This window comes from Lytechinus variegatus, chromosome 7, assembly GCF_018143015.1.
Source record: "Lytechinus variegatus isolate NC3 chromosome 7, Lvar_3.0, whole genome shotgun sequence".
Taxonomy (NCBI): Eukaryota; Metazoa; Echinodermata; class Echinoidea; order Temnopleuroida; family Toxopneustidae; genus Lytechinus; species Lytechinus variegatus.
In genome coordinates, this window is record NC_054746.1 from 24975483 (window position 1) to 24988565 (window position 13083).

The window sequence follows — 13083 nt, forward strand, 5'->3', positions numbered from 1 at the left end:
CCCTCTTCGCGATTAATCTCGAGATTCAAGAAACCCCGTCTCCACCATCGCACGAAGAGCGATTCTTGCGAGCGAGGTAACAAGCCCGATATTCCGAGCATGCGCACTTTCGATCTTGGAGTTTCAACGGCCCGCGCTTTTGAATAACTTCCCGCGATATGCAATCAAGTACATTTACTAGCATTTTCACCGAATTCTACCGTTGTTATGCAACAATCCTCTCAGCTCAGCCGCGCTATAATTATATATAAGCCAGTGAAGTATTCTTCGTTTAATATGATGGCGGAGGAGGCAACGACAGAGGGGGGAGGGGGGGAGGAGGAAAGAAATGCTATTTGCTCACATTTTGCGAAGGAATAAGACGACACTGCTGTCAGTATTGTTATTGACTATGACCATCGTCGATAATGAGCGCCTCCCCCATCGGTCTGGTCTCTCCCAAAATCCATCGTTGCTGATTGGGGAAATGATGAACTACTTTCGCATGCGTTCGGTACAATCGCGATGTGTTTATGTTTTGACCAAGGCGGAAATGGAACGCGAATTGCATTATGGACTGAAGGTCATGAATAAATTAACCCGAGTGCGTCTGCACCTACGAATTAGCGCGATAATTCGTAAATAGCGCGCTATTTTGCAAATAAACCCGAGTTGACTTGGGATTGCAATCTCGAGATTAATCCTACGAACTAGCGCGATAATTGCGTCTGCATTACAAACAATCTCGAGATTTTTCAGATCGGGATAATTTGCCGGATCAGAAATAGCGCGCTAATTTGAAAACTCGGGATGGTGCAGACGGCCCTATTTTGAACAAAATAGTTATATGAACAAGCCAGTTACATCCAAATGAGAGAGTCGATGATGTCACTCATTCACTATTTCTTTTGTTTTTTATTGTTTGAATTATACAATACGTAAATTTTTATGAATTTGATGATTAGGACCTCCTTGCCTGAAGCACAAAATGTTAAAATAAAGGAATTCCACGTTTTCAGGGAGGAATGAATCTTCATTTCACATGACAATGACAAGAAAATAAAAATATGTCATATTCTAAATAATAAAATACAAAAGAAATAGTGAGTGATGTCATCAGTTCCCTCATTTGCATACCAACCGAGATGTGCATATAACTGTTTTGTGAAATGAAGCAAAACTTTAAAATGTCAAAACTTTCTTATTTTACATCCGATTTTGATGAAATTTTCAGTGTTATGCTTGTTGAATTTTTCATTTTTTATTCAAATCAAGTTTTTGTTGGGGTGGACTTGTCCTTTAATAATATTATTATTGCCCTGGCTATATAGCCGTGCTGCCTACAGGCACTCTGGCATTTGAGGAATTTCTTCCTGCTGGGTACCCATTCACCATACCTGGGTTGAGTGCAGCACAATGTGGGTAAATTTCTTGCCGACGGAAAACACACCATGGCTGGGAATCGCACCCATGTCCCTCAGATTGAAAGACAAGAGTAGGCCTATACTTCATGTTTGCAAAGCCGATATTCTAAGAACAGGAAACAAAGAGTAGCTAGAACACTTCCATTCCTGAATTGCACCAGTTTTTTGAAAACTGATTTATATACAGCCAGAAATGACTGATATAATTTGCAAGGGTTATGGTCTATTTCACAAAAACATCAAAGGGACTGTTCTCTTCTTATCTCTCATAAAATCAAAGGGATTCATTTGTAATGCAATCATCTGCCCTTGAATTGTGCTGATTTGGATCATGGATGTGATGAGAAACTGTGCTCTAGGGAGGAGATATTAGGATCTACCCACAACTCTTGATGAAATATAAGTGAAAAAATGGGAAATGAAAGCTTTATAAATCAAGCACACACTTCCTTCCGTTCTTGTCATATTTGTTCTTAAATTTCACACAAATATCTGGTATTCAATTATAGTTGTTATAATTTTGAGAAATTTTGAACTGAAGGCAATTTCCCGAGTAGGGTCAGAGTTTATGGGTACCTCATAAGAAATGAAATTCAAAATAAATTTTAAAAAATTATCTAAAACATGTCCCTTGCCCTGAATAAGAAAATAGTATTTATCTATATTTTAGTATGTTGATAATGTCCCAAAAATGTAACAGGATCTTAAATTGTATTATCAAATTGTCTGCAAAAATATGACATAATGACAAAAGAATAATGATTAAAGGATTTATAACTTTTGTAATTATACAATAAAAATATGTTGGCATTGTATCATTACATCTTGTTATATATATATATATATATATATATATATATCTACAGCTACCATTGTTCTCTTCATCCATTTCTTTACAATATCTAAATAAAAGAGTTGCCAAAGCTGTTGTACATGTATAGCTTCACACATTTATTTATATATATATATATATATATATATATATATATATATATATATATATATATATATATATATATACCAGTACTTCTAAAGTTGCATGACACAATTTCTCTCTGATTCCAGGCTATTAAATATTACCTCAAAATGGGTTATAATCAAATTATTTGCCTAATGGAAGGAATTAGCAAGAAAACTGGTAGTAATTAGAGCAGTTCATATGCCACTGAAACACTGCAACAATGGGGCGTCTGTTAAGTCAGACAAGTCATGCTTCACTTCAAACCTGCCACAGCTCAGTTGGAGACATGGATGTAAGAGTTTCAGTGGTTACTATGGCAACCACTGGGTATGAACATGAGTGGGAGTATCGAGAATTGCAAGAAAACAATGCAAAATTACAAGATTGTAGAATCTAAATGCTTGACGACTGACACGTACAGGCCAAATCCTCAAAAAGGCTATTATGAAAAATATGGACTTTGCTCCAACATAGCAACAAGTTAATTGCATAAAAAATGAAGAAAGGTGTAAATGACATGGAAGTGATTTGTAGAAGAGTCTAGATTAGTGCTACTTCCTGCCTGCACCTCTGCTGCAATCATAACTTTCAACTGTCAGCTATAACTTAAAAATTTGCACCATGGAGATATAGCTCCTTGTTTTCACTTTATAAGATTCAACCATCCGAAGACCATTTTCAAAGGAAGGTTTCTATTATTAAGATCTTTCTGCCTTTCAGTCAAGCTCAGCAAGATTCAATCTACTTTGATCAGGGTAATTTAAAAAGCACTGGCTCATACTCAAATAGTTTGGACAAGTTCAAATATTCAAATAGGTTACCATACTAGAGCAATCTTGATCCAGGTGGAATGACCCAGAATGCCTTGCCAAGCTAGCGACCAGGCCTGAATAATTTTGATCAGCTTGGATCAGCTAGATCAGTATGGCAATATTCATATGCAGTTGAATGCATATCTGATTTGTTTTGTCTGTAAATCAAATATGGTAGCCCCAACCAAGAACAAAACAACATATTCAAAAAAATAATCATGGATGCAAGGTCTGATACATAGAGCTTGCCAATGGTAATCTTCATGATCTCAAGTGATCTCACAAAAAATATGATATTCTTTCTAATTAGATTGTGTGTCATCGGGCAAATCAGGTGAGATTAATGATAAAATGAACTTAAAAATGCAATGTACGAAGAAAAAGAAATAACTCAATTTCGAGGGTAAGATTTGAAGAAGAGATGAATGAGACTTAATCAGCATACCAGGTAATCATATTCCACACAGACACACCTATAACATCACCATAGCAACAAATGGCTTGTCCATTATTTTCAATTTGGGTTGGTATATTGTGGTCATTGTAGGAACTGGACTAATGACATCAATTCAACCAAAGTCCATATAAGGCATGAACGCAGTGTGGAGGCAAAAATGAGAACAGGAAATCACGGCCAATGGTCAAGGTTAGAAAGTTTTGAGACACTGGTATCATCAGAAATTAGCATTTACTTTTGATTTTGATTTACCCAGAAGTAATACCGGACATGAATAGGGTCAGGTGAATTAACATCAGATAACCGTGGCAACAGCTCATCACACCTGACAATGATGATATAAAAGAGGTAAATGGTCAAAATTCATTCCTGCTTGCACGTAAACAGCTGCAATTATTTCCTGGATTAGAGCACATAGCTGGCTGTAACCAAGGAAAATAATACTGGAAAATAGATGAGGTTATTCAATAAGGTCATTCAACGCATCATCAAAGTGGGTAACCATGCAGAATTATGGTTTATTGCTTTCTTCATAATGGTGTAATTGTTTTCAAGCCTTTCCTCAAGACAAATGATATAGATGACATAAAATAATACTAAAAGTTCAAGTGGAATACAATCTAAGTGTAGCTCAATAAAATTCTCTTAACAAAAATAAGAAGCTAAAATACAATATTGAAGTGGAAAAGGGAAAATACAAAACGGGTAAACACCGTAAGAAAATAATGGTTAAGCTGCAATATCACAAACAGTAGCGAAGCAGTTTTCTAAATTTATTGAATGGATTGAAAAGTTTTTGTTTATATTGGTGGGCTACCATCAGGACAAAATGAGAAACGAATCAGACTTGGGCCTACATATTTCAAACTCCAAATGAAACCAAGCAACTAACAATTCTCATAAAAATAAAAAGACAACATTAAGATTTTGCATAACTTCCAAAACTATATCAGATTGATCTAAAATATGACTTACTAGTATACACCTATAAGTAGATTGTATGAAAAAACTTGATTCAAACCATTATATGACACATATCGATACCAACGTTCAAATTCCATACTCCTACAATATCAATTGCAACTTTATTGCAGTATTGTCATAGTTCAACACTGATTTATAAAGCCCCTTCATGTTTGTTTTCTTTGTCGGTAATTAAAAAAAAAAAGTCAAGAATGTTACCCAATCTTCGGGAAGTTGTTGAAACCTTTAACCCTAATATCATCTAATTTCCTTTCATCATTGCCGCCCTTTTAGAAAGTGGTGCTAGTGCCAGTGAATACTGCCATTGATATCATTAGCCATTAGACGATTCTTGAAATTGAAAGAGAAACATATTGTGAAATGGACGTTTAAACATCACCATAGTAACAAACTTCGTCTAATGGTCAAGCTATCTGGTAAGATGCAAAGTGTTTTCTGAGTGAATTGGTCATATCTTATTCAACCCACTGCCATTTTCATCACTGCTTCCCCATAAAGAGTTTGAGGTGATGAAAGAATGTCAAGAGTATAAGAAAACACAAAAGTCGCATTACATAATCAAAAGAGAAGGATGATTCTTCATAAGGGAGGGAAAAAATGCACGCGAAAAATTATACGGAACATCGTGGTCTAATGGTTGCGACTCTCCTCCTTCAATAAGAGAGACATGGACCCCTGTTACATCTGAAAGTTTCCTACCCGAGACCCGACCGAGTCCACTTGCAACCTTGACTGGATTATTGGTGGATTAGCTTCGCGAACGGACTGAGTCCGAAATGTGGTCTGTTTACATCACAGTGTTCATTCCCTCCCCTATCGCCCTATCTGTACTGTTTCGAGCGGCATCCGATTGCTGACACCTTTAATAGGCGCTCTCGATCTAGGCTCCGAATAATTCGCGCGCGCTAATTGAAGTTACCAGAGATTCTGAAAGAATGCTGATGATCCCAGCAGTCGTTGAAGATATGATCGACTTGAAAAGGATACGTTTAAAATGCTTCTTTTCACTCAAATCAAAGACTTTATCAATCACAATTCACATGTCGCATGCCGCAAAAACATTCGAAGAACGACGGTGCTGGGGAGGGGATAGCGCGAGCTATGACGTAATTTGACAGCTGGCGAACGGACCGAGATAGGTTCGAAAGCTTGTGTGCGTTTACATCTACGAATCGGTGGACCGGGGCCGGCCCGATACCTACCCGAGACTACCTCTGGATGTGGTCTCGGGTAGGTTCGCTAAAAGGTGGCCCGAGGTAGGTATGGGATGTTTACATCTGATTTCTTTCCGACCCGAGGTAGGCCCCGGGCCGGCCCGAGGTAGGGAATCTCTCAGATGTAACAGGGGTCATGGGTTCAATTCTCAGCCATGTCATGTTCTGCTTCCGCAAGAAATTTAGCCACACTGTGCAGTACTCCATCCAGGTGAGGTGAATGGGCATCCAGCAGGATTAATTCCTTGAATGCACTAAGCAATAGAAGACAGCTCTATCTAAAGCTTAGGTAATAATGATAAATTATAATAAGTATAGATACGAATTATGATAAGTATAGATTGGAATATATTATTTCTCGATTGATGGAGCTATTTAAATTCCTATCTTACTATTTTGATTATTATTATGGGTAAGAGTAATGATAGCCAAGAAAGAAATTGCATGAAAGTGTCATACACAGACCTATGACGATGTCCAAGATTTATGCACGAGATCATCTAACATTTCTGAAGAATTTTAAGTAAAGTTATTCAAATGATCACATAACCAGTTGATTACTGGAACCTGGTGCCTATGTTCAAAATCTACAGGAATGACTGAATTCAGCAGTCAGGAGGTTAATGCTATACTGCTGGCACTCGTATTAAGAGCTTCTGGTAAAGCAGAGAACAAACCCTCATAGATTTAAAGTGTAAATGAATATCCCGATTGTTTCTGGGATGATTTCTATCACGTGATTTTTTTTCAAATTGTACTCTTTCCCAGAAACAAATAGTGAATTTATTTTACATTTCAGCCACGTCTGAACCAATCTCGCTCAAAATTAACATCAATTTTATTTGAAATTGAATACTGATCAGTGACATAATGCAGCCAATTTTATTCCAGAGGAGAGGAGTAAATTTTAGTTAAAAATTGAAAGCTTCAACTGTAACAGAATCTTGTCCAGACTCCTTCAGTTTAGGTTCAGTAAGGTTAAGTTTGAATTATAAAGTAGGAACAGTGCTATACTAATCTTTCTTCTTGGATGGCTCCCAAAACTCATCCAATGAACAATAGATACCCCTTCCAAAACTAATCACCAAAATCTCCAACTGTCCATGACAATATGAACAACTTCATTAAAACTAGTGTAGAACCCCTCAACAGTAATCCTTTAAAGGTCAAGTCCACCCAAGAAAAATGTTGATTTGAATAAATAGAGAAAAATCAAACTAGCATAACACTGAAAATTTCATCAAAATCGATGTAAAGCGATTGAAAATTTCATCAAAATCGATGTAAAGCGATTGTATTCCTTTTTGAACAATAACAATATATTATTTCCAAATCAATATGGTTTCAGAGAGAATCACTCAACCAATTATGCAATTTTACAATTATTCGACAAAATATCTGATTCTCTCTCTAAAAAAGAACACAATGTTGGGGTCTTTATGGACTTATCAAAAGCATTCGATACTATGGATCACCACATTTTACTTTGTAAATTAAAGAGATATGGAATCAGGGGGTTGTTTTCACTTGATTCAAAGATTACTTAAGTAATCGACGTCATTATGTTTCTTTCAAATAAAAAACATCCAATATTTGTACTATGAAATGTGGAGTACCACAAGGATCGATTTTAGGTCCCTTGCTATTTTTGATTTATATGAATGATATTGTAAATGCATCTCGAGAATTAACATGTTTCATTTGCAGACGATACAAATGTCTTCTATTCCTTACAAAGACTTAAGTATACTCGTCCCGACACTTAATTTAGAATTAAAGAAATTATCAAAATGGTTTAAAGCTAATAAACTCTCCCTAAATATAAGCAAAACAAATTTTATGTATTTTAAACACATTCAAACTAAACATATGTTCCTTAATATATACAAAAATGACATCCCTATCATTGAAAAACAAGAAACCAAATTTATAGGTGTATGGATTGACTCAAATTTAACCTGGAACAGTCACATTCACAATATTTGCATGATGGCATCCAGAGGAATAGGAATTTTGTTTAGATTAAAATATTATCCCTCCAAAAAATCATTATTCATGCTTTATAATTCGTTCGTTTTATCCCACTTATCTTACTGCAACTTAGTATGGGGGTATGGTAGTAAGGTAAAAATAGAAACGATTTTCCGTCTCCAAAAGAAAGCGCTCCACATATGTACTCATTCACATTTCATTGCACATACTGATCCAATATTTCACAACTTAAAAACATTGAAAATTGAAGATATTAACATTTATCAAACGGCCATATTCATGTTTAAATTTTCATCCAATACTATCCCGATTCCATTTCGCAATTTTTTTGTTTACAACAAATACATTCACAATTATCCAACACGGCATTCAACAGATCTTCACTTAACCAACCCAAGAATATTATTCGCTCATAAGACGATACGCCACCATGGCCCAGACATTTGGAATGCATTGCCACATGATATAAAACAGTGTACATCTCTCTATTCGTTTAAAGCTTCGTTGAAAAAAAATTCTTATTTCTAAGTATACCTAATTTGATTCACCTGCACTCACCCACATGCACACACTTGCACTTCTTTTTACCAATTTTTTTTTCTACCAATCCCGATTGGTAACAAGTCTTATTGTTTTATATTTCGTGACGATCAATTTATCAAATATAATTTATGATGGTTTTCATGTAGCCCCCTCTCCTGGCTGCTATTGCTTCAAGCACCTCTGTGCTTATGATAGCTGGCCCCTGTGTTTTACCGAACTATATCACATGCTTAGGTATGATTTAATTATCAGTCTTGTTTGTATTATTTACATTGTATCTTTTAAATTGTCACATTTAATTTGTATTCATTCAATTATGTGAACATGTTAATTTATCATTGATTTCTGAATAAAATGCAGAAACTCCTGCAATAGAAAGCTATGACATTTTACAGTTTTGCTTAGTTTCACAAAACAGTGATATGCACAATTCAGTGAGATGCAAATGAGACAGTTGATAATGTCCTTCACTCGCTTTTTCTTTTGTTTCTTATTGTTTGAATAATACAATATATAATTTTTTTTTATATTTGACAATAAGCACCAACTTGACTGAACCATGTAGTATTAAACAATTCTTATTACACATTTTCAGGGAGGAATAATTCATTGTTCACTTATCAATGAGGAGAAAATTAGAATACTATTATATTTCCTATTACAAAATACAAAAGAAATAGTGAATGGATGACATCATCAGTCTCATCATTTGCATACCGACAAGGATGTGCGTATAACTGTTTTGTGAAATTAAGCAAAATTTTAAAATGTCATAACTTACTTATCTAACATCCGATTTTGTTGCAATTTTCAGGGTTATGCTTGTTGGACTTTTCTATTTTTATTCAAATCAACTTTTTGTTGGGGTGGACTTGTCCTTTAACTATGTGCTGTATCAGCAAAATGAATACCATATCCCTGAACTTGCCAATAAAGGCTCCAAATGGAGGGGGGGGGGGGGATTGCAATGAATTAGTGTAGACCAGTGGTATTAACATGTTTCAAACATCTGTCCAAAGCATTGAAAGTTGGTGGTATGAGCAATCAATGGTTGCCATGAACAGAATGCTCAGTAGTGAGCATATTATTTACTAACAAGCTATACTTACCTATACCATCTCATCAAATTGCTATTCGTTACCCTGACTCGAATAGCCACCGGTAAAAAACTCCCCGAAAGAGGCTAAATGCAATCAGATAGCCTGGGAAACCCGTCACGGGACGAGACCCATAAAACCCCCTCGCCACATATAAGCCTCCTCTTTCGTTGCCAAGGAGGGGCGAGGTCTGCTGGGGAGGACGGGAGGGGAGCTATAGGTAAGTATAGCTTGTTAGTAAATAATATGCTCACTACTGAGCATTCTGATTTACTACACTGCGCTATACTTACCTATACCATCTCATCAAATTGCTAGAATAGCACGGAAAAACTGGAGGAGGGGCAGAAACGAGACCCTTTCCAGACAAGTAGGCAAAACAATGATAAAGAAACTGATTTACTATAAAATTGAGTAGTCTCCCAACTGGAGAAGCTACTCTTGTAATAAAGGGATAAGAATCATCAACCACGTTAATGAAATATATCAACTGGAAATAGCCTTGGAAAAATTAGGACAAGACAAGAACCGCCAAGGCAAAACCTGTGTCTTGGCTATTACATCAAATAAGTAATAAGATACAAGATATTGAATAGGTCCAATGGGATGCCTGGAGGATCTCCTCCAAAGAGGTACCCTGAAAAGTGCCCAAGATGCTGCGATGCCCCGTGAATCGTGGGCTCTAAAGGATCCTGATAAAATGGCATTTTCTCCATCTGACCTGATCCCCTGCACTAACCTTCGAGAAATTGTAATTGGATTAACAGGGCTGTGAGGTTCTATTGAACTAATGAACAGTTGGTGGGAAGTGCGAATGTACTTTAATCAATGTACCACTTTAAGGCACGTACGGGACAACATAACAAAGGCCATATCGGCCAATCGGCCCATATCGGCCAATCAATCAATCAATCAATAACCTATCTTCGGAAACTGACGAGAGACTGTAAAATCACATTGTTCACCCCAGGACTTGAACCTGGGACTCCAAGGACGCTAGTCAAGTGCGTTATCCATTCAGCCATGATATCCCCCTTGGAAGAACATCACAGGATTTAGGGGTTTCTATTTCTTAGCTAGGAAATCAGGTCTAGGGATCAAGCGGACTCTGTCCTTCTCCCAACGAATATGACCCGGTCTCACCATGGTGTATGAAGCAAACTACGTCTTAGACTTGAAGCTATAGTCAACAAGAAGGCTGTCTTAATGGAAAGATCAAGAAGGGAGCAATTATGGGTTTAAAGGGGAATTTGGCTAGGGCACCGAAGGACTCTTGGCAGGTTCCAATTGGGGAAGAGTCTTCGGCTGGGAGGAATCTGTTAAGAAGGATCTTGTTAGTCTGGTAAGGACAGCTGAATTGAGGTAGTTTCCCTATTATAGAAGCCTGAATGAATGGCTGCTATGGTTGACCAGTAACCCCTTATAAAAGAGACTGATAAACCTTCATCAAATAATAAAGGAAATAAATCTGCTGACGAGGCAGAAATTGGATCAATTTGTAAACTGCCACACCCTCTGAAGTATCTCTGGAGTCTAGAATCATGAGTGTTCTAATTATGATGTATATTCATGCATTCATTGTTTTCTTAAAATTTCAATGAGCTTCTCTTGTTTACAAATGACATTATGCAAATTTCCTGTAGAAAAAAATTTACGACACTGATGGATTTCAATATAGTTACGATGAATTGGACGATTGATTGGATCAATCGTAACTCTTTGTAAGATAGGGCCCTGGTTTGAGAACAAACCTGTCATATCATAAGATATAACCTTTCTGGTGGAATCCCTAACAAATCTAGAATTGTCTTTCCTATCCTTTTCAAATAGTTATTTTGGATGGAGACCTCTTTACACAGCACTTGCTCAACCCTTTTGATAGTTGGATTGCTGCAAGGTCCATAGGGACTAATTGATATCATACGAGGGCTTCATGATCAAACCAATGACATTTGCATATTAATGAATATCGTACAGATGATGTGGAGCGTTGTGGCCCTGTGGATTAGTCTTCCAACTTTTTTTTTTTTTTTTTTTTTTTTTTAATCCACATTGCGCAGCACTCAATCCAAGAGAGATGAATGGGTACCTGGCAGGACTTTATTCCTCGAAAACCCAGGGTAATAATATCCAGGTCTTTGGACATAATGTAATATGTGCTAAACAAGAACTGATTTATTATCATTAACCAATTCCTGATGAAAGTTGCAGGCAAAATATATGAGATACCATATTGGCCTTCAATTTGATGTAGGCAAAAAATTGACCACCCCTTGTACACTTTCAGAACCAGTTAGTTGGATCAGTTGGTAGAATGTACTTCTCACAAACAGGTGTGGGGGGTATTTGCTACCACCCTGTTCGGCGTTCAACATTTAGAGTACAGAGCCTCATCGGTCTGGAGCTGCACAGTGGCTGCCGGGCTCACAATAAATTGGGTAAAGAGAATTATGGAATATTTCTAAACTCAGATTTCTATTACGAACATTAAAATATTATCTTAATCACAATCCCTGATTGAAAACTCTGGGATTGTATGGGAATCTTTATCATTGGAACACACAGTAGATTTATGTCATAAATATTTCCAAGGAGAAGCTGATATCATTGTGGCAAGTGTGGTAGAAACTGATGGACAATAGCAGCAATTCTTAAGGGTTCACTACCCTCAGGCCTTGGTTTGAGATCTCAAGACTGTCTGAGCATCCAAAGACCACTCCATAAACCACATCTACAAGTTACTTCTGTCATTGCTTTGTAAGCCAAAAATAGTGTAGATATACACCTCAGATGCCACAAAATTATCAAGAATATTACTAGGTCTACATTCTATACAAGTGAACGCAACTTTGTAAGTAACCCAAGTTTGGCAAGTTTTACCATTATGCCTGTATGATTTGCCTGGTATGATTTTGACAACCTCATCCATCACCACTATTTCCTCCTTTCTACGTTCTTCTGATATGAAAGGGTAGTTTGTTTGTTTGTTTGTTTTTTTTTTTTTTTGGCACATGAACACCTCAATATTACATATTGCTGAGGACTTGGAACAGATTTCAAATAATGAAAAGTAAAGGCAAAGAAATAGTCTTCTCCCTACTGCTTGTGGGGAAGGGTTAGTGTTAGATTGTCATAAGTCCCGGTTATGAGTGGGGGCCCTGAAATATGGTGCATTGAAAGAACGCCTGGCGGCCCCGTCCCCCACCATGAGGATTCCTATGACTTTCCCAGCGGCCCCTTTCATTCCTGGCGTCGCTACCAGAGCAAGGGAAGAGGGGGATGACCTTTTAAGTTCATTATAGGTCTAGGGTATGGAGCTAGAGCTAGCGTATGGAGGTCTCTGGTCTGGGCCTGGCCCTGGACTAGGGCCTGGCGGACTAGGTCTACTCGAGGAGAGCTAAAAAAAAAAAAATCTTGTCAGCTGTGGTGTTGGCTGAAAAAGACTTGTGTAATACTTCATGAAAGTGTCCATAAACAAGTCCTTACCTTCGCAAGGAAGCTTATTGAGAATGAGAAGTCCAGCTCAGTAGCTGCCCCTTTCTCAATCATCTTGAGAGCATCTAGTCTTTAGCCCTCCTTGCCCTTGTGCATAGCAGTGTTGATTGCTGCTTGTTCATACT